Source organism: Sus scrofa, chromosome 16 (assembly GCF_054392235.1).
Source record: "Sus scrofa isolate SSC_HxYL_T2T_F1_AM1 chromosome 16, Sscrofa_HxYL_maternal_Yorkshire_Landrace_v2.0, whole genome shotgun sequence".
Classification (NCBI taxonomy): Eukaryota; Metazoa; Chordata; class Mammalia; order Artiodactyla; family Suidae; genus Sus; species Sus scrofa.
In genome coordinates, this window is record NC_139398.1 from 79,455,859 (window position 1) to 79,478,815 (window position 22,957).

Here is a 22,957-nt window from a genome sequence, read left to right on the forward strand (position 1 = left end):
CTTTCAAGGCTGCACATGTGCGTGCATGTGGGCATGTAAACACACGTGCGTGCATGCGCACACACACACACAACTCTCTGAAGCCGAATGTGCACCAAATCAAACCAGTCCCATGGTTCTGATCGGACAAGGGATAGACATGTGACCCAAGGTCCTTCAGTCAGATTCTCTCATCTGGAAATTTCCAACCTCTAGATGGTTTGAGCTAATATCTTCTGGGAGCTAAGGATACAATTTTGGGGAACCTCTTTTTGTTGTAGAAAGTTTAATGCAGAAAATAAATAGGGAGCTCTAGATCCTCCTTCCAGGTCCTTTCAAAGCTTAGCTGAGCTTCCTGCTTTAAAATTCTATGAAACAACCCTGTATTATTCCAATTAATTACCTCTTTTTGTATTAAATAATTTAGAATCAGCATCTGTTACATGTAACCTAAACAGCCTCCATTAAGACATGCAATAAAGAAATTTATATAAATGAAAATATTGCTGGAAATTTCACTCTGCAGCATCCCAAGACATGGGAGAAGTGAGTTCTTTTCTGTGTAATAATTTTTTAGCAAAAATAACAATGATGTTGATAAACAGAGCTGTTCATACTTTTTTATTCTTTGAAGCGTGTATACTAGTTTATGTTCTTTAATCAGGAATGTTGGTATGGCATTTCAGACCCTACTAGTAGATGGTGAAACCGAAGCAAAGAAAAATACCTTGATTCTTCCTAATTCTTCTGCATTCCTGGATCATCCATGTAGTCATGTTTGGAAAAACTGGTTTGAAATTTTATAGTATTATTTGAGATGGATATTTGAGATGGATAGATCACTGTTTAAGGTTAATCATTACTTGATCTTTTCTTTAAGGTATGTAGCTAAATTCCTCTGAACCTACTTAACAGTGAAAACAACATGTTCAACTTTTCCTTTTGGAGAGTGGTTGTTCACGTTGTCAAACACCAGAGTTTGCATTTAATTATTTTTTTCCTTTTTACAGCCCCCACATGACATGTGGAAGTTCCCAGGCCAGGGGTTGAACTGGAGCTGCAGCTGAGACCTAGGCCATAGCCACAGCAACGCTAGATCTGAGCCACATGTGCAACCTATACTGTATCTTGTAGCAACACCAGATACTTAACCCAAGGAGTAAAGCCAGAGATCAAACCCACATCCTCATAGAGACAACGTCGGGTCCTTAACAAAGCGGAGCTGCAGCTGGAAATCCAGAGATGAAATTTAATATACAGCATTGGCTATACAAAGGTCAAAGTATGAAAAATAAGTATTCTATTCATAACATACCTGCAAGAGCACAATAATGTATGCATCCTATTATTGCTATTATTTTTGACTTTTAACTTACCTGGACATGATACTGTACACCTCCTAACTCAATAATCTGTTACCGTTTTCAAGTCGTTTCTCTCCACCCACCAACTTCCCTTCCCTCTCGCTCTTCTCTTCACCTAATTTTTTATGTTTCCTTATATTGCAACAAATATAATGTTACATTAACAGCCATTTGGCTATTCTAACTTGGGAACTTATTGAGGGTAGGAAATGTACCCTTTGTCTCTGTATTCTCAAGATCAGGTTACAACTGAAAATCTGTACCCTTTGAAACATGTCATGACTACTGTATCTTTATCATCAGCAGCAACCTATTTATTGATCATTGATTATACATTCGGCATTCTGTTAAGATCTTTAAATGCATTATTTCATTTAATTATCACAAGCCCTGACAAGGGAGGAACTGTTACTAATCCCACTTTACAGATTAAGAAACAGAGGCTTACAAAATAATTCATTCAAGACTACAGCTAATAAGTGGCAGAAGAGAATCATGAACTCAAGTCTTCCTATCCCTAGAGCTAACACTTGACTAGATGCCAAAAATAGCTATGCCAACTATAAGGGTATAAAAAGTACAGAGAGGGGAGAGAGGGAGGAGGCAGGATTAAAACACAAAAACAAAAAAACAAAACACCCACTCTTGATGGATCCCAAAATATTTCAACCTGAGCATCCTTATTTGGATACAGGCAAATATTGTAAAACTACAGAACTTCTAAGTAGTATTTTTAAAGAAAAGCCCTTACGTACAAAACAGTTTCTGGAGAAGAGTTAAAAGCTGGATGATGAGCCAAATTTACAGCTGAAGGTTCACCTGGAAGGCTCCCAGGCATCATGGCAGAGAATGGGGCAGACCTTCTGTGGGATTTATTGTTGCTGAGGAGAGGAGCAGCTCTAGCACCACTAATCAGATCATACATCAGCAGAGTGATTACTGTTGCCTCTTCCATATACACAGAAACATAAACAAGTAGCTTGAAAGAAAAGCAGAGTCTCTCAAGCTTCCTCATCTGGCAGAAGAGCTATGAATCACCTGGTAAAAGACCCCTCATCTTTCAGTGTCACCTTGGTCATAACAGAGGTGTTGAGTGGTGTGCAAGATGGTTTAGATCAGAGACGCAAAAGGAAGAAGCCAAGAAGAACAGGGTGATAACAACATCCAAAAACGATTAGTGAACATGAATTTCCTTTATGAGCACGTTTACATAAATAATGTGACTGGAGAGAGTGCTGAAGCAAGAGTTGAGAAATCTGAATCCTACCCTAGGATGGATTCCTGCCGTTAATTATCCTGTAGGATTTTGCTGAAATGATCTGAGCCTTCATTTCCCCATTTATCAAATATGTGGTGGCAGATAAATCAGTTTTTTCTTCTTTTTATGGCCAAACCTGCAGCATATGGAAGTTCCCAGGCCAGGGGTCAAATTGGAGCTGCAGCTGCCAGCCTCCACCTCAGCCACAGCAACGTGGGATCCGAGTCACATCTGCAACCTACACGGCAGTTTGTAGCAATGCTGGATCCTTAATACACTAAGCGAGGTCAGGGACTGAACCCACATCTTCACCGACACCAAGTCAGGTTCTTAAGCCACTGAGCCATAACGGGAACTCCTGATGAACCGCTTCAATTCTTAATTTTTTTAACTGGAATTGATCATGGGTGGAACTATTATTAATGGAAAATCTGTACAGCCGAAGTCAGGATACCAGGGTTCTAATCTGATTCCCTGATTGAGAAATTCTCTGCCATTTTCTGAGCCTCAGTTTCCCCATCTCTAAAACAGACATTTGATTAAATGGTCTCCAAAGCCTCTTTTAGCTATATGGTCTTTGGATCTGTATTTTCTTAATCTCATAATGCTAACTTTAGGAAATAACCTCATTTTGCCTATAAGAACAAAGATATTTTCTGCTCACCCAGGAGTCACATACAAGTAAAATTCTGAAATAAAAACTGTAGAAGGACACATCAGGTTCTGACAATACTAACCAATCTATGTCCTTATCCACAGGGGAAAATGTACGGGGTGGATTTTTACAGACAGAAACAGAAAGAACATTTCCAAAACGTTCCTGGTGAGAATACAAATGCAAATGCAGGTTTGCTGGCTGGAGTTCAGCTGTGTAGAGTCACAAGGTCAGAACTGCTGGTAAAATTGTGTGGGTGCAAACGCAAGTGTAATGACAATGTTTACCATAACCTTTCTCTATCCCACCATCTCCACTCCCACAACATGGTGCCTTGAAAGAGCACATTTGTGTATTAACGTGTTTAAAACATACTTAAGTATCGCTGATGGACAGGTTTTGGCAGGGTTCTGTGACACATGCCAAGGGAGACAGGTATGAAAGGATCAAAGTGAATTTTCAAGCAGCCTATTTAGCTCCCACCCCCGGATGGAACAAGGCAGGGGAAAACACAGAAGAGAAAGGCAGAGAGGAAGAAAACAAGGAATTCAGAATGGATCTGAACAGAGGCCCATCCCTTTGCTCTTAGCAGGAGGTTAGAGGATTGTATCAAGTCGCTAATAAGAACAAATGGGATTTAGTAACAGATTCTCATTGTATGATTTTCAGGGCTGTTATGTATCTTAACGCCTACCTTAATGAACAGAAAAGGGCCTATAGTCGCCCTCCAGAGTTTGCATTCCATCATCGTTTCAAGTTATTTTGTACTTCTATATAAAGTTAAAAATTTTTAAGTCCAAACAAGCAAACAAATCAAACAGCCTTTTAAGCAGCAAAATTCAGCATTTAGGCACATACCATCATGTCCCTATCTATGTGGAACTCCATCCACTCAATTGTTAAGTCAGAGTGCCAGCTACAAAGACAATGCTAATTTCAAGAAGAATTTTCCTAAGCATCTTTAAAGCAATAGTATAACTAGGAACTTCAGAGGACTAGCACTGATGGAGATTTCTATGGGCCATGCAGGGTACTAAGCATGTCTAGGCACACTTTCATTCAATCCTCACAAGCACCTACACAGTAGCTTTGAACTCACCCCAGGGTAAAGGTAAGAAAACTGAAACCCAGAGGTTAAGTTCTTTGCTCCACGTCACACATATATTCAGCAGCAGGACTGGCTTCTGGCGTCAGTGCTCTTCAAACCTGCATAGCTCTTACTCTCTGGGAGTTCCTACATAGAGAGCTGCTATTTACTTGCTTAAAAAAAAAAAAAAATTATGCAAAACTCCCCCAATTTGGCTTTTCCAGCTAGAAAATGGAAACAAACACAATCATAAAATCTCTTTGGGTTTCTTGCTCTAAAGGACAACATAAAATATAAAAATTTAAATGAAACCAAACTATGCAATGCCTATGAGAGCAGAGGCAAGCCAGTTTCCATTTTCATCCCTGAGTTTTCCAATCCATCAATTTGTTAACACAACTGCCTGAGTTTACAGAGATGTGATGAGGATAACATTTTTTAATGTAAAAATTCCCTGAAAAATTGAAAAGCTGAATACAATCAGTTTTCACTGTTTTCATCATCATTTGAACATAATAAGATAAAATGTAAGAGATGGAAAAGAAAAAAATAATTCCCTTTACCCCCTATGTTTTATTTTAACAAAACTATATCTTATATAAGGGACTTTAGAAGCCTGACAGATTGGTTTCCAAGGAGAAATACTTGCATTCAAAGGAAATTCTATGATTACTCAACTGTTTCAATCACCCATCTTGGAGGGGTAAATTTGGAGGGGACAACACTAGCCACAGAAGCTGTCAAGAATGTTTTCAGGAGTTCCTGTCGTGGTGCAGTGGTTAACCAGTCCGACTGGGAACCATGAGGTTGCGGGTTCGGTCCCTGCCCTTGCTCAGTGGGTTAACGATCCGGCGTTGCCGTGAGCTGTGGTGTAGGTTGCAGACGCGGCTCGGATCCTGCGTTGCTGTGGCTCTGGCGTAGGCTGGCAGCTACAGCTCCTATTCGACCCCTAGCCTGGGAACCTCCATATGCCATGAGAGCGGCCCAAGAAAATGGCAAAAAGACAAAAAAAAAAAAAAAAGAATGTTTTCAGTCAGCATCCCTTTGACCCTGCCAACGGTAGGACCAGCAATGCCTAATTCACAAAGCAGTGAGCATTAGCACTTATTAGCACCTGCCTCCCAGGTGGGACGCAGGAAGAATCCGGCCACACAAAAAGAGAAATCACTCTAGTGTACAAAATGAGCAGTTGACAGTCTCAGAAATATAGTTTGCTGTTTGACATATTTAATTAAATATGTGTCACATCTATGAGTTTTAACTTTGAAGTTTACACATAATAGGGCAGTTGATTCTTAGAATGAAAAATGTATAGATTTTGTCTAAACCTACGTAATGTCTAGAGCAAGGGGGAAAAGATTGGTCAATTCAATACATCTGGGCTCCAGTTTCGAATATTTTTTCCTAAGTTTTGCTGCTATGGTACCTGATCACAGGTATGTCCTTTTAGTCCTGACTGTGGGCTCTGTTGTGTGCATCCAAAATTTACCAATCTTCGACATTTAGCTACAAAAATTCAAACTGTTATATTTGTTCGTGATTACAAGTAAACCAAAACCAAGTCAAACTTCCTAGAAGTAACAAAAATTAGTATGTTTTCAACTTAAACTATAACATGAGGCTCAGTATTAAACTTGCTTCTTGCCTCTTCAAATGCAGCCGAGTATAGTTATATACGGAGAGAGATAGCTCTTCATATATATTTAGGTCTTTTAATTCTATTTGATCTGAAAATCGCACTCACGATGTTATACTGGTTAACAAGAATCCTACGCAACTCTGTGACAGACACCCACAAGGATATCCATTAGCAAATTTAACAGACATTTTTTTCCCTTTCTTCCTGGCTAAGAGAAACCCAGTTTATTTACCCTCTTCCAGGTGGAATGTCCTTCAGGAATGCTGCATTACTTCCTCACTGCAGGGGGAAATCTCAATTATTCTGTGCCAGCCAGGGTGGTTTTATTTTCCTAGCAAAGGAATTGCTTTAGGCATGGACTTGTGACCCAGTTTTGACCAGAGAAATATAAAGCAATGTCTGGGAACCTCCAGAAATATCTTCCCATTCTAAATAAAGGAAATATATTGGATGCTCCAATTCTCTACCTGGTCACTTTTTTGGTTGTGATGCTTTGAACTGCTTTGAACTTGGCAGCCCACATAAGGGGACAGGAAAATGGAAAGAAACTGCATCCATCACAAGTTACTAAACTGCCGAAATCAACCAACTTTGGAATCTATCTCTAGACTTCTTATAGGATGAGATAATATTCATGCAGTTGTCATTTTTTGATTGATTTCTCTTACTTGCAGCACCAAACACCCTAATTACTATAAACTTTCATCTCCTCAACCTAAAAATCCTGGTTCTACCAAAAGCCTGCTGATAAATAGAGTCTTAAAATAATTCAGTCACACACTCTAATGGCTTCCTCTATGCTATATGGTTGGGGAAAAATTTTTGTATCATAAGGGATATGGTCTTTTTGGCAATTTTAACAAATAACAAAATATGATATTTACTCCCTTAAGATAACAGTAAAAACAAATGAATGATATCAGAAAGAGTCTGCCCTTAACACCTAAGTTCTATATAATAACCCTTTGTACAGTCATAATGTATTTATAGTCATGGAACTGACAGCACTAACGTCCTGAACTTAGCCAGAACACAGACTGGGACTTGAACCCACATGCCAGGACTTGAATCCAGCCTAAACCCAGATTGGGACTTGAACCCACACTTTAAATTAGAATCACTCACCCCATGTCTGGACTTATTGAGGTTCAGGTTCTTTATCCCTTCACGCAGAAAGAATTCAGCAAGAGACAAAGTGATAGGCAAGAAATTGATTTATTAGGATAGGACACTTGTGAGAGATGCAAGTGGGCAGGCAAGGAGGCTCTGTCCCCAGGATCCTGTGGGCTACAGTTTTATCATCCAAGGGGAGTGGGGGGTCTGAAAAGACCACCTCTTCCTCTTTCTTTGACTAGTAGCTCCTCCTTAGTATCCAGTAAGGTGAGTATTCAAATCAGCAGAAGGGCTGTCCTCAAACTCCTGCTCTTGGTCTGAATCCCATCCCCCACCTCCACTAGTCAAGCAAGCCTGCCCTGTTGTGGTGGCTTTCTTGAGCAACTATTAACTTACAGTGATCTCTCATCCCCTAGGTTTCCCTTTCTATCTATGATCCTTTACTGGGACTTCTACAACTACCTGTGCCTACTCTATCCCTATAAGTCAGGGCTCTAGGAAGTCTTTAAGCAATAAAATCTAACTTTATTGTATTTGATCAAGGGTTTGCTTCCCAACCTTATTTAATCATCGAATCCCTTTTTCTTCACATTAAACATTAGTTGATCCACCAGAATAAATGCTCATCAAAATATACCTTGACAAACATGAATTTACACTGAGTTTTTACTTAAATACAATGGAGGAAAATATATTGGAAAATGTCACCATTTACGCTTCCCTGGTTGTAGTAAAATGTTTTTAAATGAGAATAACTAACAATTACTGAATGCTTACTCTGGGTGAGGCACTCTCTGAACCACTTTAACCCATGAATTGCCCATACTCAGTGGCAGAATCTCATTTAACTCATGAGGAAAAACAGGCACAGAAGGACAAGAGGCCCTACTCTGACTTACACCACTCACACTCTTCACAGTTCCAGAAAAGGAAGAATTTTATCTTACACTTAACACTTAGGAGCAAAATCCTATTGCTTGAATGGTGTTCCTTGCATTGAGTGAAATTGGCTCTGAGTAACTTGGCCAATGCTATCGAACTACCATGATTTAGTGTCAACTAGCATCTGAAAACATAGGCTGAGTGAGGGCTTCACGAGGTGGCAGTATTGATATGATCTGAAGACATCTCTAATTAAAGACGCAGTCAGATTTAATTTAATCCTGACACAAACAGCTACAGTCTTCCTCTCAACAGCATTTGAATTTGTAGAAATTGTTTGGAACTGTTTAGGCTCTTAAAAAAAAAAAAAAAAAAAAAAAAGCCCATAAGACCTTAGTATATCTTTCATAAATAAAAGATAGTTGAAGTTCAAAAGGTTTCCAAGCTCAACATACTAAATTTCTTGAAGACTGGAAAGGTATTCCAAAATGCTGAAGATACAGCAAGCATAAAAATAAACATGTGTTAGCGGGTTTGTACTGTTCCATGTTTTCCATCAGTGTCTCTAACTAGGATATCCTTTACCTAAGAAATACATCTTTGTTAAGTAAAGTGAATACTTATCCATGGAATATCTACGTCTTTACAATGCCTTAAAGAATTTTAATAGCCTCTTGTGATTTGACTAGCAATCAAGTGATGAAAAGTCTTTTAATATCCTAAGTAAAATCTACATATTCAAACACCATGATGGAGTTTGAAGGAGCTCTAAGTACATTTCCTAGGTACTTACATTAACACAAATAGTGGTTGCTAAAGAAGAAAGGCAGCTAAATTTTAGATGAAGAAATGACAACTGTCACTCTTAAAAACAAATACATAAATTTCCCTTGAAGGTCAAAAAGTTTGGCTCAAAAAGTGTATTATGTGTCACATTAAATTCCAAAGCTCTCCTTTACATAAAGTACTATGTTAAGGTACTTTAGAAAGAAGGTAAATTGTACATAAATATAGCCTCCATTTATGTCTTTTCAATGTGTTTTGAATCTTTGTTTTAATTTTTAAAGAGTGTGATACCGTTCCTAAAATGGGAAGATATACAGATGTTCTCACACTGATGTCATTCTAAATACAGAGGGAGATGTTTTGGAAAGCTTCAAAACATCTTTGAAAATAAGCTGGAAGCTGGGGAAGGGGTAGAGGTCATCAGATCCCATCTGCAGATGATGCCTCATATGTCTTCAATATGAATTTGCTTATCCATTCTCAAATCATTAAAAGGATGTGCACTTCTTCATAGCTGCATCTCCAGCATCTTAGCAGGACCCCTGAAGTATCATCAGTTTATGAAAGAAATGTTGCTCACAGACCTGGGTTTTAGGAGATTGTGCCCACTCCTCAGAAGGCTGTGACAGACCTGCCACAGGACCACCAGACCTCCCTGCCTCTGGGCTGGACAGCTGCCAGTATAGCTTTGAAGGGAAAGTTAAAAAGCCATCACAACTTAAAAAAAAAAAAAAATCAAGCCATCTTGGAAATCTAAATTCTGGTTAAAAAGAATACACTGGTTTCTGAGAATAAGGAAATATCTTCAAGCTGTTGCAGCTTGATGCAGGCAGGTGGAGACCTAGAGAAATATCACAAGTTATGCAAGACCCCTTAAGAGCAAATGTACCAGATTAGGTTTGAGGTAAATTTGCAAGTGAAACACACTGCAAAGTACTCACCTCTATCATCCTTACTTATATTACTTTGTTTTTTTAGTGATCTGTTGAGTTATAACTGACCTACATTAAACGGCGTGTATTTCAAGGGTAGGGTTTGATTATTTGACATATGTTCACACCTACTATCTCCACAATGAGGATGAGGACCAAAGCCCTCAGACCCAAAAGTGTCCTTAAATCACTGTGTCTTCTCTTTCTTTCTCCTCTGCCTCCCCAATTACCCTCTTCCAACCTAGGCAACCACTGACACGAATTATATGTTGCTATATGTTAGCTTGTATTTTCTTGGATTTTATATAAATGGAGTCATACACTAGGTATTCACATTTTGTCTGGCTTCCTTTAGTCAGCATAATTATTTTGAGATTCATCCACGATGCTGCATGCATCAACTGTTTTATTGCCAAGTAGTTTTCAAATGTATAGATATATCACAATTTGTTTATCCATGTATCGCTTATCAGACATTTTTGTTATTTCCAGTTTGGGGCTCTTGCAAATAAAGCTCCAGTGAACATTCATGTATTGTTCTTTTGTGTGGACATATGCTTTCTTAATTCTTGGGTAAATACCTAGGAATACAATGGCTGGGCCATATGTTAAGGAATGTCTGCTTAACTTCTGAGAAAACTATTACCTGATTTTCCAAAGCAGCAATACCATTTTGCATTCCCATCAATTATATCTGAGACCCAGTTGTTCCACATGCTCAAAAACACGCTTGATATTTTCAGGTTTTTAAATTTAAACTCAGGTGTTCTAGGGGTGTGGCATGATATCTCCTTGTAATTCAAATGAACATTTCCTCAATGACAATGGCATTGAGCATTTTTTCATGTGCTTATTTTCCATTTGTGTATGTTCTTTGGTGGAACATCTGTTTAATTCTGTCAAAACTAAGCCCTATTTTCATTGGGTGGTTTGTCTTCTTATTATTGAGTTACATAAGTTCTTTATATAATCTAGATACACATCCTTTTTAAAATATCTGTTTGGCAAATCTTTTATCCCAGTCTGCAACCTGACTTTCATTTTTTTTAAAGTGTGCTTCTAAAAGAGCAAAAATAATTTTTTCTTTTATCGTTTTTGCTTTTTGTGTCATATTAAAGATCTTTGACAAGCCCCAAAGTATCAAGTGTTTCCTCTTATTCTTTAAGAAGTTTCTAGAAATCCAATATTTTTTGTTGTTGCTGATATTATTTTGAAGATATATCTGTACTTACACTGTGGTAAACTGTAAAAACTACTCTTTCCTTTCTTTCATATCTTCATGAAAACTTGCTCCCTAAAACTGAGTAAGGCCAGATGGTGTTGTTCATTTTTAATAAGATGAAGAGTATGCTTATCCCCTTTTGAAAAACTAATTCAGAATAAGAAAAAAAAGTGCAACATTGTAGAAAACATGTAGGGTCATAAAAATTGCTGTTGGATTCCAAGAAGCCTCCTGCTGATAAAAGCAATGGTGTAAATTTTCAAAGAAGCCTAGAGTATAGTGAATTGTTTCCTTACATTGCGTTGGGACTGTATAAAAATTGATACTGGCTGAAAAGAAGGAAGATTTTGAAGATTAAAAATAGATGCCATGTTAAATCTTCTGAGATGGTATTTAAAACTGAAGACTAAATAATTTAAAACTTTGGATAAGTTACTTCCTGACTTCCTTTTAGAACGATTTTTCCCCTGGTGAGTCATGAAATTATAACTGCAAAATGCTGTATCTTTTTAAACTTTTTAAGAGGTACGCTCTTACTAAAATATAAATATTATGTGTTTATTCCTTTGGTAATGATTTTTCAAAAGCAAAATGGAGGTATATGATTTAAAAATAGAAAAGAATAATATTTCAGCTAAATTCAACATAAATATTGGTTTCCTACTATGTATAGAGCTGAATGATGTGCAAAAAGCACCAATGCTGACCTTGAAGAGACAGAATATAGAATAATAAAAGAAACCTGCCATTTAAAATATTAACTTCCTAAAGGTGCCCTATTAGTTGAAAAAATGTATAACTTCATGTAATCCACACCTAATGGTCAGAAATGAAGCTATGATTTGCACCTAGAGGGAACAGAAAAACTCATTTATATCAAGAAGTGATAGAGAATAAGGATTAGTAGAGCATGATCAGTTTGGAGATTATCTCAAAAGAAACGAAGAAAATCTTGGACATGAAGCACTATACAAAAACAAAGGGATCAAATAAAGAGTTCTTTTTATCAGATGCAAGGTGTCAAAGACAAATAAGCAAGGCAGCTCCATGAGTCATGTGCTAGAACCGAGATCAACAAGGATGGACGAATGCAATCAAGAAATGTCCTTAGAAGATTAGCCAAATAATAGTAGGAAGAATGGATCAGCAAGAAGAAGGAATAAAGTAAAAACACATTTGCAGAAAATGGAAGGTGACAACACTAGGCAGGAGGGACCAGAGGAACTTAAAAAAAAAAAAAAAAAAAGGTGAATCAGAGCTATTTTAAGGAGTTATATACTCTCTGCTTCACTATATGTTCCATGACTACAGAAGCCCCATTTCCTTATTTGTCTTTACAAACTCAGAAGTTAGAATGATGAAGTAATGAATAAATGAGTATTATCTGTACGTTCAGAACACTACCGTTTTTAATCCACAATTACAGCCATAGACTTCAACATCCCTCTCTTAATAACTGATAAAACAGGTACACAGAAAATTGATAATGCTATAGAAAACAGGAAAAATGCTTCAACCAACTTGACCCAATTGATTTGTATAGACTACTCCACACAACAACAGCAGAATACATACTTTTCTCAAGTGCATGAAAAATATGTACCATGATAGACTTATATGGGCCATTATAAAGTTTGAATGAGAGTTCCCATTGTGGCTCAGCGGGTTAAGAACCCAGCTAGTATCCATGAGGATGCGGGTTCAATCCCTGACCTTGCTCAGTGAGTTAATGATCCAGCACAAAGTTGCTGCAAACTGCAGCATAGGTTGCGGATATCTGGCATGGCTGTGGCTGTGGTATAGGCCAGCAGCTGCAGCTTGAGGTCAACACCCCTAACCTGGGAACTTCCATATGGACCCAGGGAGGCCCTACCAAAAAAAAAAAAAAAAAAAAAAAAAAAAAAAAAGAAAGAAAGAAAGAAAAGAGAAAAGAATGAATGAATTTAAAGAGATTCAAATAATACAAAGTAAGTATATTTTCTAACCAATACAGAATTTGATTATAAATCAGAAACAGAAACATAACCGAAAATTCCCCCCAATACTTTGAAACTAATAATACACTTGTAAATAATTTTTGGTTAAAAAATTTTTTTAAATGTGAAAAGTAGTTCTAATGGGATAAGAATGAAAACGTATATCAAAATATGTGGGATGCCTCTAAAATAATACTGAGAGGGAAATCTATATCACTGAACATCTATATTAGAAAACAAGAAAGGGACTTAAATCAATGACCTCAGATTCAATCATAGATAAAAAGCAAATATTCAAGTACGCAAAAGAAAGGAAATAGCAAGAAAGTAAACTTTTAAATGGCAGAAATTAATAAAGCAGAAAAAATAGAGAAAAACAGTAAAATGAAAACTTTTTGCTAAGATGAAGAAAACGGAAACGTCCCCAGCAGACTGATCAAGAAAAAAGGGAGAAGATACAAATCACCTATACCATGAATGAGAAAAGTGACACCACAACAGATTGTACAGATACTAAAATAATAGTAAGGTAGTATTTTGAACAATTTTATGCCAATTACTTTGACAACACAGAAGAAAGGAAAACTTCCCTAAAAGATGCAAATTGCAAAAGTTTATTGAAGAGGAAATAGATACCCTAAACAGCCATACAGATAATAAGTTTGCAGTTAAAAACTTAAAAAAAAAAGGAGTTCCCGTCGTGGCGCAGTGGTTAACGAATCCAACTAGGAACCATGAGGTTGCGGGTTCGGTCCCTGCCCTTGCTCAGTGAGTTAACGATCCGGCGTTGCCGTGAGCTGTGGTGTGGGTTGCAGACGCGGCTCGGATCCCGCGTTGCTGTGGCTCTGGCGTAGGCCGGTGGCTACAGCTCCGATTCGACCCCTAGCCTGGGAACCTCCATATGCCGCGGGAGCGGCCCAAGAAATAGCAACAACAACAACAACAACAACAAAACAACAACAAAAAAGACAAAAGACAAAAAAAAAAAAAAAAAAACCTCTAGGCCCTAGTGAATACTGGTGAATACTTAATATATAAGGAAGAAATAGTGAAATTCTAATAAATGCTTCCAGAAAATTGAAGGGGGGGAATATTTTCCAACTCTTTCTATGAAACCAAAATTATTCTAATATCAGAACCTGGCAAGACATTACAAGAAAAAACAAAAAACATGGACCTAATTAACTAACTTTTATATATAAAAATATAATATATAAAAATCAAATGGGATTTATCCCAGAAACACAGGGGTTGGTTTAACATTTAAAAGTCAATCAATATACTTTACCAGATTAACAGATTTGTTTTAAAAAGTAGAATCATGGGCACAGATGAAGAAGAAACATTTGACATTTCCAACGTCCACTCCTAAAACATTCTCAGCAGATCAGAAATAGAACATGATAAAGGGCATCTACCAAAAACCCATACAGGCAATGTCACACCTTTTAGTGAAAAACTTTCTCCCAAGATCAGGAACAAAAGTGAGTCTTACCACTTCTATTCAGCATTGTCATGGAGATTCCAGTAATTCTAATAATGCATGACAAATAAAAGCGTGCACATTAGAAAGGAAAAAAATGTGATTTTTATGTGCAGATGACATAATCACTTAACGAAAATACTATGGAATCCACACAAAATGGAAGAGAATTGAAAAGTACTTGTCTGGATACTGTGGTAGGAAGAGCAAGAAGGAGATGACATGGAAACAGAAGTTTGGAGGATGATCGGTAGGTTAATTATCCTGATTGTGGCAGTGGTTTCATGAGTAAATATGGATACACGTCAGAACTTATCAAATTATGCATATTAAGTACATGTGTCTCATTGTAATTATCCCTCAATAAAGCTTTAAAAAAGAAAGTACTGTCCTAATAAAGATTGCAAATTCCTTATGTTTCATACTATGTCAGTATCAACTATAAATATTAAATCTGCATATAGCCTTTCTTTTTTCCTATAGAATTTACATGATCATAAGAAACAGTTGTGTCTAGTAAGATGTAAGTCAAAGTATCTGGGGTTCTGGGAAAAGCCTTTCCTTTCCAAATAAAAATGAAATGTATCCATATAGGACAAGTCCTTCACTTTGTCTCTTCCTTCCACTTTGAAACTATCCCTAGTGATGGGAGAGCAGCAGCCATCCCGTGACTTTAACAAGCAGATAAACCAGCCACCACCTACCTCTCTACATAAAGTTTCTAATATGGGAACAAATAAAGTTCAAATGTTTATTTCTCTGTTTGTCAAGTTTTATTTGCAGTTAACTACTTACAGATATAGTTCCCATATTCGTATAGAGAAGAACATAGCTCTTTCCTTTCTTCTTGAATCACTAGTGCATGGATAACCCTCTTCTGCATGTCTACCAGAATTTTAATTCCCTGATCCTCTTCCTGCATTTTTCTTGTCATTTTTCAGCATCTTAACAAACTATTAAGACTAATAACAAAACTATTATTAAAAGGTATTCCTAAAAACATTTTATTCTCTCCCCAAGCTCTGAAAGTTTAAAAGTAATTTAATGGTCAATAAACACATAAAGTACACTCAACAACATTAGCCACCAGGAAAATGCAAACAAAATCACAATTAGACAGCACTTCACACCCACAGGGAAGGCTATAATCAAAAGAGAGGTGGGGTTCCCATCATGGTTCAATGGCAATGAAACTGACTAGTATCCATGAGGATGCAGGTTCGACCCCTGGCCTTGCTCTGTGGGTTAAGGATCCAGCAGTGCCGTGAGCTGTGGTGTAGGTTGCAGATGTGGCTCAGATCTTCCATTTATGTGGCTGTGGTATAAGCTGGAAGCTGTAGTTCTGATTCAATCCCTAGCCTGGGAATTTCCATATGCATCAGGTGTGGCCCTACCCCCCCCCCCTCAAAAAAAAGAGAGAGAGATAAGAGAGATAATAAGAAGTATTGGCAAGGATATGGAGTATGGGACTATATACTGTTGGCAACAATACAAAATATGCTGCCACGTTGGAAACCAGTGTAACATTTCCTTAAATATTTGACCATAAAGTTATCACAGGATACTGCAACTGAAGTCCTAGGAAATTAAGACACGCATCCACACAAAAACTTGTATAAAAATGGTCATAAAGAGCATTATTCATAGCAGGCAAAAAGAGATACAACTCAAATGTCAATCAAATCATGTATGTATAAATAAAAAGTGGTATATCCATACAATGGAATATTATTTGGCCATGAAGAAGAATCCTGGTATCTTTTAAAACATACATAAGCTCGGAAACCAACATGCTAAGTGGAAGAAGCTAGTTACCAAAGACTTCATGTTGTATGATTCCATTTATACAAGATGTCTAGAATAAGCAAATCTATAAACTCATAAAGTAGATCAGTGGTTGCCAGGATCTCTCAGGAGGAGGGTAATGGGAAGTGACTGCTCATGGGTTTGAGGATTTTGGGGGATTTTTTTTGCAGCTGCAAAAAGTTCCCAGGCCAGAGATAAACTCTGAGCCACAGCTGCAACCTACACCATAGCTATGGCAACAACAGATCCTTAACCCACTGTGCCATAGAAGGAACTCCTGACTTGAGCTTTCATTTGGGAGGGGGTAATGAAATTGTTCTAAAATTGATTGCATATATATATATATGCATGATTGGGACACTTTGCTATACTGCAGAAATCGACAGAACATTGTAAATCAAGTATAATAAACAAATCTGAAAAAATAATAAAAAATAAAATTGACCATGGCAATTGTGCAATAGCGAATATTCTAAAAACCAGTGAAATGTACGTTTTTTTAAATGAATGAATTGTATTTGGTATGTGGATTATATCTTAACCTATTAACATATGTTTTAAATCAATCAAATATTCTTAGCAGGAAGTATTTGGTTTATTCCCCTCAGTGGGACTTATATTATTAGGTAAGTTTGCCTGTTTCCAACCATCTCCCAATGACGAGTTTTGCAAAAGAACCAGTACCAGGAAACGTCCAAAGAACAAAACTCAGAAACAAGTGCAGATTTCTGCAGCCCTTGATGAGCCCTGGCTAAAACCATTCACCACTGACTATCTTGATGTGCAAGTATGTCCTAGCATAGCCATGTCATACTAATGAAGATAATTAAGAGTACCTAACATTTCCATCATGCTTACAATATGCGACCAAAAGGTCTCTTCCAGCTTTAAAATTTCATGAGTTTACAATGCACTTTGATCCCTCAATAATTCCAAGGAGAAATCAGAAATTGATATTATATAATTATTACTGTATAATTGTTGCCATTTAACATGTTTGTTTGAACAGTGTTTTTCTGATGCGCCATAACTGGAACATTATCTCTAGTCAATGAATACAAGGAAACCATGCGTTGATTCTGCAACCTGATTTGTGGACAACTCTATCATTAAAAATATATAATGTGGCAGTGAAAACAAAAGTCTAGATAGACGTAGAAGTATTTTTCAAAGATACAGAGAAATAAATACACCTGGAAATAAAGATTTACTTAGCTGATTATCTAGAATGTTTCCTTAAGAATTGATTTTGAAGAATCGAAAATCACTCATGTGCAGATTATTTTTTCTAAGCATTAGAAGCATTAGAAGCCAAAACATGGATTCACATTTTCCTTTAAGCATCTCTTCATGTACAAGCCCAGGCTTTAACAATCATTGAAAATCCCCAAACCATAGCTCCATCAGCTCACTACGCTTCCATTTTATTCCCTGCTAATTTCATCATGTCATAAAAGAAGGCAGTCTTAACACAACTTCCATTGTCTCACTTTTTCTCTTTTTCTCCTTCCTTTGTTATTATAAATTCATAATACCTTAGGCTTGACCCGCCCTTAAAGACTCTCAAGTGCTTCTCTCCAAAAGAATATAAAGTCCACTGTAGAGAGTCTGACAGGAGGCAGTGCTTTATAAAACTCCAGTATACGGTAGAAAAAAAATAGATCCCTTTAAAGTTTAAAGATTTTTTTCCCCTCTACAAAAGATGGTCAGAAAGAAAAAGCTCCTTTTAAAATGCTTTGCCCTGTCACTTCATTAATATTTACAGTTTCTCTTTTGCTGGTGGCTACTAACCAGATATCTAAGCATGTTTCTACTGTAAGAGGCCTTGTTTCCCTAGCTTTGTCATGGGCCTTTCAAACAGGAGATCAATATTCACTCAGTGGGTTTTCACTCCTTGAAGACACCTAATTGCCTTTGATTCTTCTTTCCTAAATATTTTGTTGCATGGTGACCTTCCTTTGAACTCCACTTGCTAAGGAATGGGTCTATGCTTCCTCTCCGACTTTCTTCCCTCCCATCCCTTGTGCTGATGGAACACCTGGCTGTGAAATGGGGAAGGGCTGGGCTGCAGCTGGCCCAGAATATGCCTCTGTGCAAATTAGAAAAGGGCACCTTTACCCATAAGCAGCCACAGCCCCACAGGTGCCCAGCCTCGTGAGCAGAGTGAGGACTTCCTCAGCCAGAGGCCCCTTGGCAGAGCACCAGCACAACCTCCACGAAGGTCATGGGAGTGATCGCCATCCAAATCAGTCTTCCATTCAGCCATCCTTCACAGCCTCTTGCAAGCATCTGGCTCCATTTCACTGTGACCTTGACCCAAACAGCATCTATAACAGGCTGAAATCCTATGCTGAGCACCCCCTGTCCTGCGGATACCTCTCTCTACAGCTCTGGATACAAAGCAGAGATTCAGCAAGTTTGGAAGGATCACACACACTGATGTTCAAGTCTTAATTTACCTGTATCACTTTGAGTCATTTACTCTTGACCTCAGATTCCTTATCTGCAAAAGTGGGAGAGGAACACCCATCTCACAGTGTCACAGAGGGGGAACAAGTGATAAGTTGTATGGAGAGAATTTAGCGTGGTGCCTGAAGCAGAAAAGCCTCTCAAAAATGGCAGTTGCTAGAACCCTTGTGCATGTTATTTTAAAGAACATTTACTGATGGATAAACTGCCTGAAATCAGCAATGTATTTCCACTACTGAATGTGTTGCCATAATAAAACATTTTGCCTCACTAGCATGGTATTTTGCAAAGCTAACATTCTTGAGGCCCAAAGGATAACTGAATGAATATTTAGAAGTCTCCAACTCAACTGATCTGTTAACTCTGAATTCAGTCTGCTTTCCAAAGAAATCTGACATTCATAACATAGAAGACTCGGAAAGAATTTTCACCTTGATTCTCTAATGTGTAAAGCCTTGGCTAAGAATTTTTAACTCTTTGTGGATCAACATGTCTTGAGAAACTACATGTGCCAGGAATTGTTCTAAAAGCTATTATATACGGTAATCTCATTTAAATTTCCCCACAAACTTGAGCCCTTGGCATCCTTATTCACATGGTGGAGGTACTAAAACTGAGACTCAAAGGGGTTGGCCTTGCCAAGGTCACACAGCTAATGAGTCTCATTAGAATTCAGGTTTTTATGACTCTTAAAGAATATTTTACCATTGTACCACTCTAATTTTCATTTTGATGAAATCCTAAATGCCCAGGCAATAAGAGGTGCTGAGAAAGAACTCCTAAGGGAACAGAGGTTTGGCTTTACCATTTCTGAGTGGAGAAGAGAGGTTGCTAATGGAAATTCTGCCTAACTGAGGCTCACTAGAACCACGTCTGGAACATCTACCAGGTGAGGCTTAGAATTCTCCTCTCCTCTAGATGGAGAACTTAGCCTTTGATGGCTGAAACCACGGAAAATGCCCTAGAGGCACCATAGCCTTTGCTCAGCACCTGAGGAGGTACTCAGTACTTTGTCTTAGGTAAGCACAGGCTAGGATGATGCTGCAAGTTTTCACAGAGACTGGCTTCTATGAAGAGGATATTGACTTTGTTTTTGAAAAAGATGCCCACAAGCCCTTTTCAGGATGAATTTTTTTTTTTTTTACCTGTAAAGTTTTGATATAAATTTGGTTGTTCCAATTATGAGAAGATTTCAAATAACAACAAATGTTGGCTCTCAACCTTTTCCTGGACTAGATGATAAAACTAAACCTTTTCTGTACCAGATCAGCCTTGTTTTCAACATTAATGGCAGTCCACTTAACAGACCAGGAAAAGTATTTCACACTCATAGCAGCTAATTCTCTCAGCATAGCATCTGGCATTATACAGTACTCAGAGCAGGACTTAATAAAAAATTTAGGGCAAACAGGAGGATAGCCAAACTACTCAAGAGTTGGCAAAAGAAATGTACACGATGTCCATTACCATTTCCTTACAAAGGCACAGCATCCTTTAACTTTCATCCCCAATTCTGGGAAAGAATTCCATCAAAGTCATTTGTCTGTTGGCTGCCTCTGTGTTTTAACAGAAGTATTATTGGACTTTTAAAATGATGTTCCTAGTATTAAAAATATAATTAAATGTGGGGCGGGATTTTAAAGATGTCTGTGGGGCAGGTGTGTATGTGTGTGTGTGTGTGTGTGTGAGAGAGAGAGAGAGAGAGAGAGATGTTGCAGGCATTGCGCTGGAGAGTCCATACCCATTATCTCACCCCGTTCTCACAATCGCCCTGACTGTAGATGTTCTCATTCTCCTTGTAGAGGTGGAAACCAAGGCTGCAGGCACCTACTCCTGCAGGAAATAGTAACTCATGAACTTCCCTTTTGCTTCCCCAGCCTCGGCTTTCAGAAGTAACTGCATCATCCCATGTGCCAAGTGATAGGTGCCAGAAAAAGCAGATTGCCCTCCCCCATCTCAGGGACTATCAAGTCCCACTGCTTTAGTCAACTGCCCATATGTCTCTCCTCTCCTCTAACCCAACGACCCAGCGCTTACCATTTCTTGCTTTGTCAACTGTTATTTTCTCCTGAACAGCCTTTCTGACTCTCCTGATTCCCTCTCCATCTCATCTTCCATGCTCCCCTGAGAGTTTCAACATGGTAAACCCAATGACGTACCTCCTCCAGGGTTAAGACTTGTGTAGTCTTGCTTACTGGCACTGCAATGACCAAACCCTATTTTTTTTTTTTTTTAACAGGACATCAAAGGATAAATTTTAAGCTAGCAGAGCTAATGGTCATGATGGAATAACACATATTTTAATATTATATAGGGATAGTTATTATGATAAGAGAGTTTTAATAGTCAAAATATTATATGTTCTCTTAGGGTAGGAATACTCAGCTGCAAGTGAGATAGCTCACTGTAATTGTCTTAATGACGTCCATCTCTGCTTTGCAGCTCAATGGTCACATAATTCTCAATGACTAAAGGAAAGGAAGTCACTTTTAGGTAAATAAGCTCTTTTGCATCACATTTATTATATTCCAAATACAAGTGATATCACATAGTACTAGTCTTTCTTTTCTGACTTAACGTCACTCTATGTTCACTTCCAGGTGTGAAATTTCCATCTTAACCCATCTACCTACCAAAGGCTCAATTCTCTACTCTCCTCTTTTCCTCTCAGTCCCATTCCATAGCACAATGCCTGGCTCACAGGAGATGCTCAAAATACAGCAATTCCTCTTCTTTTTACCTTCCTTCCTTGTGGTCCCACAGCATTTTGTTTAGGGCGCCGACTTTCCTTTTAACCCCAGTAGTTCACTTACGCAGCTCCCCAGGCAGAAATCCCCACCCAGGCATCTTTATCTTCTCAGTGCCTGGCATAAGGTCTAGAATATCACAATCCCTAGGAAGGTTTTCTGAATAAATAAGGACTTTGGCAGAGAGGTAGCACACCCTAAAGACATAGAAGCAGGCTCTAGATTTCTTGGACCACATTCTGGAAGTATTAGCAAAGCCTTGCAATTTCATCAATGGTTTTAATAATGGACATCTCATCAATATGGCAGGGATAATTACATTAAAATATTTCTGATTAAAATGTTATAATTCTGTAAACTAGGGCCTCAAATATCAAGGGGGATTCACCCTGCTTGGCATAAACAGTCCTTCATACCAGGTAGTGGGAGTTGACAGCAAAGGCCTCTGTTGGGTCTTACCTTTGATTCCAAAATTTCCTTGCAAGCTACTCTGCAGAAGTTCCAAAGCTAAACCTACAATGCAATATACTCCAACCCCACCTTTATCCTTGCTGTGAATATTTATCTATTTTTCTGACCCTGCAAAGATTTTCATCCTTAGTAATTTGCTTTGAAAGCAACAATTGTGAAAATGGACTTTATTCATTCTGCTGATAGTTATAAGCTAAAATAATAACCAAGTGCAGTGACCTCTGAGTCAAACCAGCAGAGATGTAGCAAGGGTTACCTGCAAAAAAGACATCATCTGAAGCATTTCAGGAGGACATTTTCACATGTCTACTCAGAAATCACTTTTGTTTTTTGCTTTTGACATGGGAGCTATATCCTTCTCATGTAGATGTCTTAGTATGAAGAATCTGGGGCAAGTGCAGGAGGAGTTTAAAGAAGTGGTATTTAAGGGAAAACATTTTAAGGTATCCTTTATCAAGAAGGGACAGATAATACAATCATCAGAATATTAAAATCCTTGATCCTTTTCCTTTTCTGCCCATCACTAGACATGTGGGGCTGCTTCTAGCAAACAGAGAACAAAACAAGACAGAAAGGGACATGCTTATTAACTAACAGATCTCTTTAACGTATTTGGCGACAGATGAGGCAAAAGCTAATAATGTAAATAAATCTTAGGAGGTTAACTGGTGATTCGCCAGTGATAATGGAGACGAAATTAGCAGACCATTCCCTGAAACTGTTACCTTAATAACCATAACAGATATATCATTTATTACCAAATACTTAGAGCACTTGCATTTGCCAGGCACTGCTCTAAGCATTTTATAGATATTAACGCATTTCATCTTTATAGCACCTACATGAGTTAGGTGGCATTATCATTACTCACATCTTACAGTGGAGGAAACTGAGGCACTAAAAGGGTAGGTGACTGCCCAAAGTCACACAGCAGCCAGTAGAAGAGCTAAGGTTCAAACCCAGGCTGTCTGGCTGCAGAGTATGTGTTCTAACATGTGAAAATCTCCTGAAATGCTCTCTCCCTGAGTTCATGTCGTGTGTCCAATTTAGTGTTAACCAGTTTATAGCCCCTATGATATTTAATCTGT

The 22,957-nt window shown here is 38.0% G+C and overlaps 1 protein-coding gene across 3 annotated transcripts in view; it reads right to left on the bottom strand.

Moving 5' to 3' along the window:
- SGCD (sarcoglycan delta) overlaps positions 1–22,957 on the bottom strand; it is a 1,031,224-nt gene that overhangs the window by 857,816 nt on the left and 150,451 nt on the right. The gene's annotated exons all lie outside the window — the stretch shown is intronic.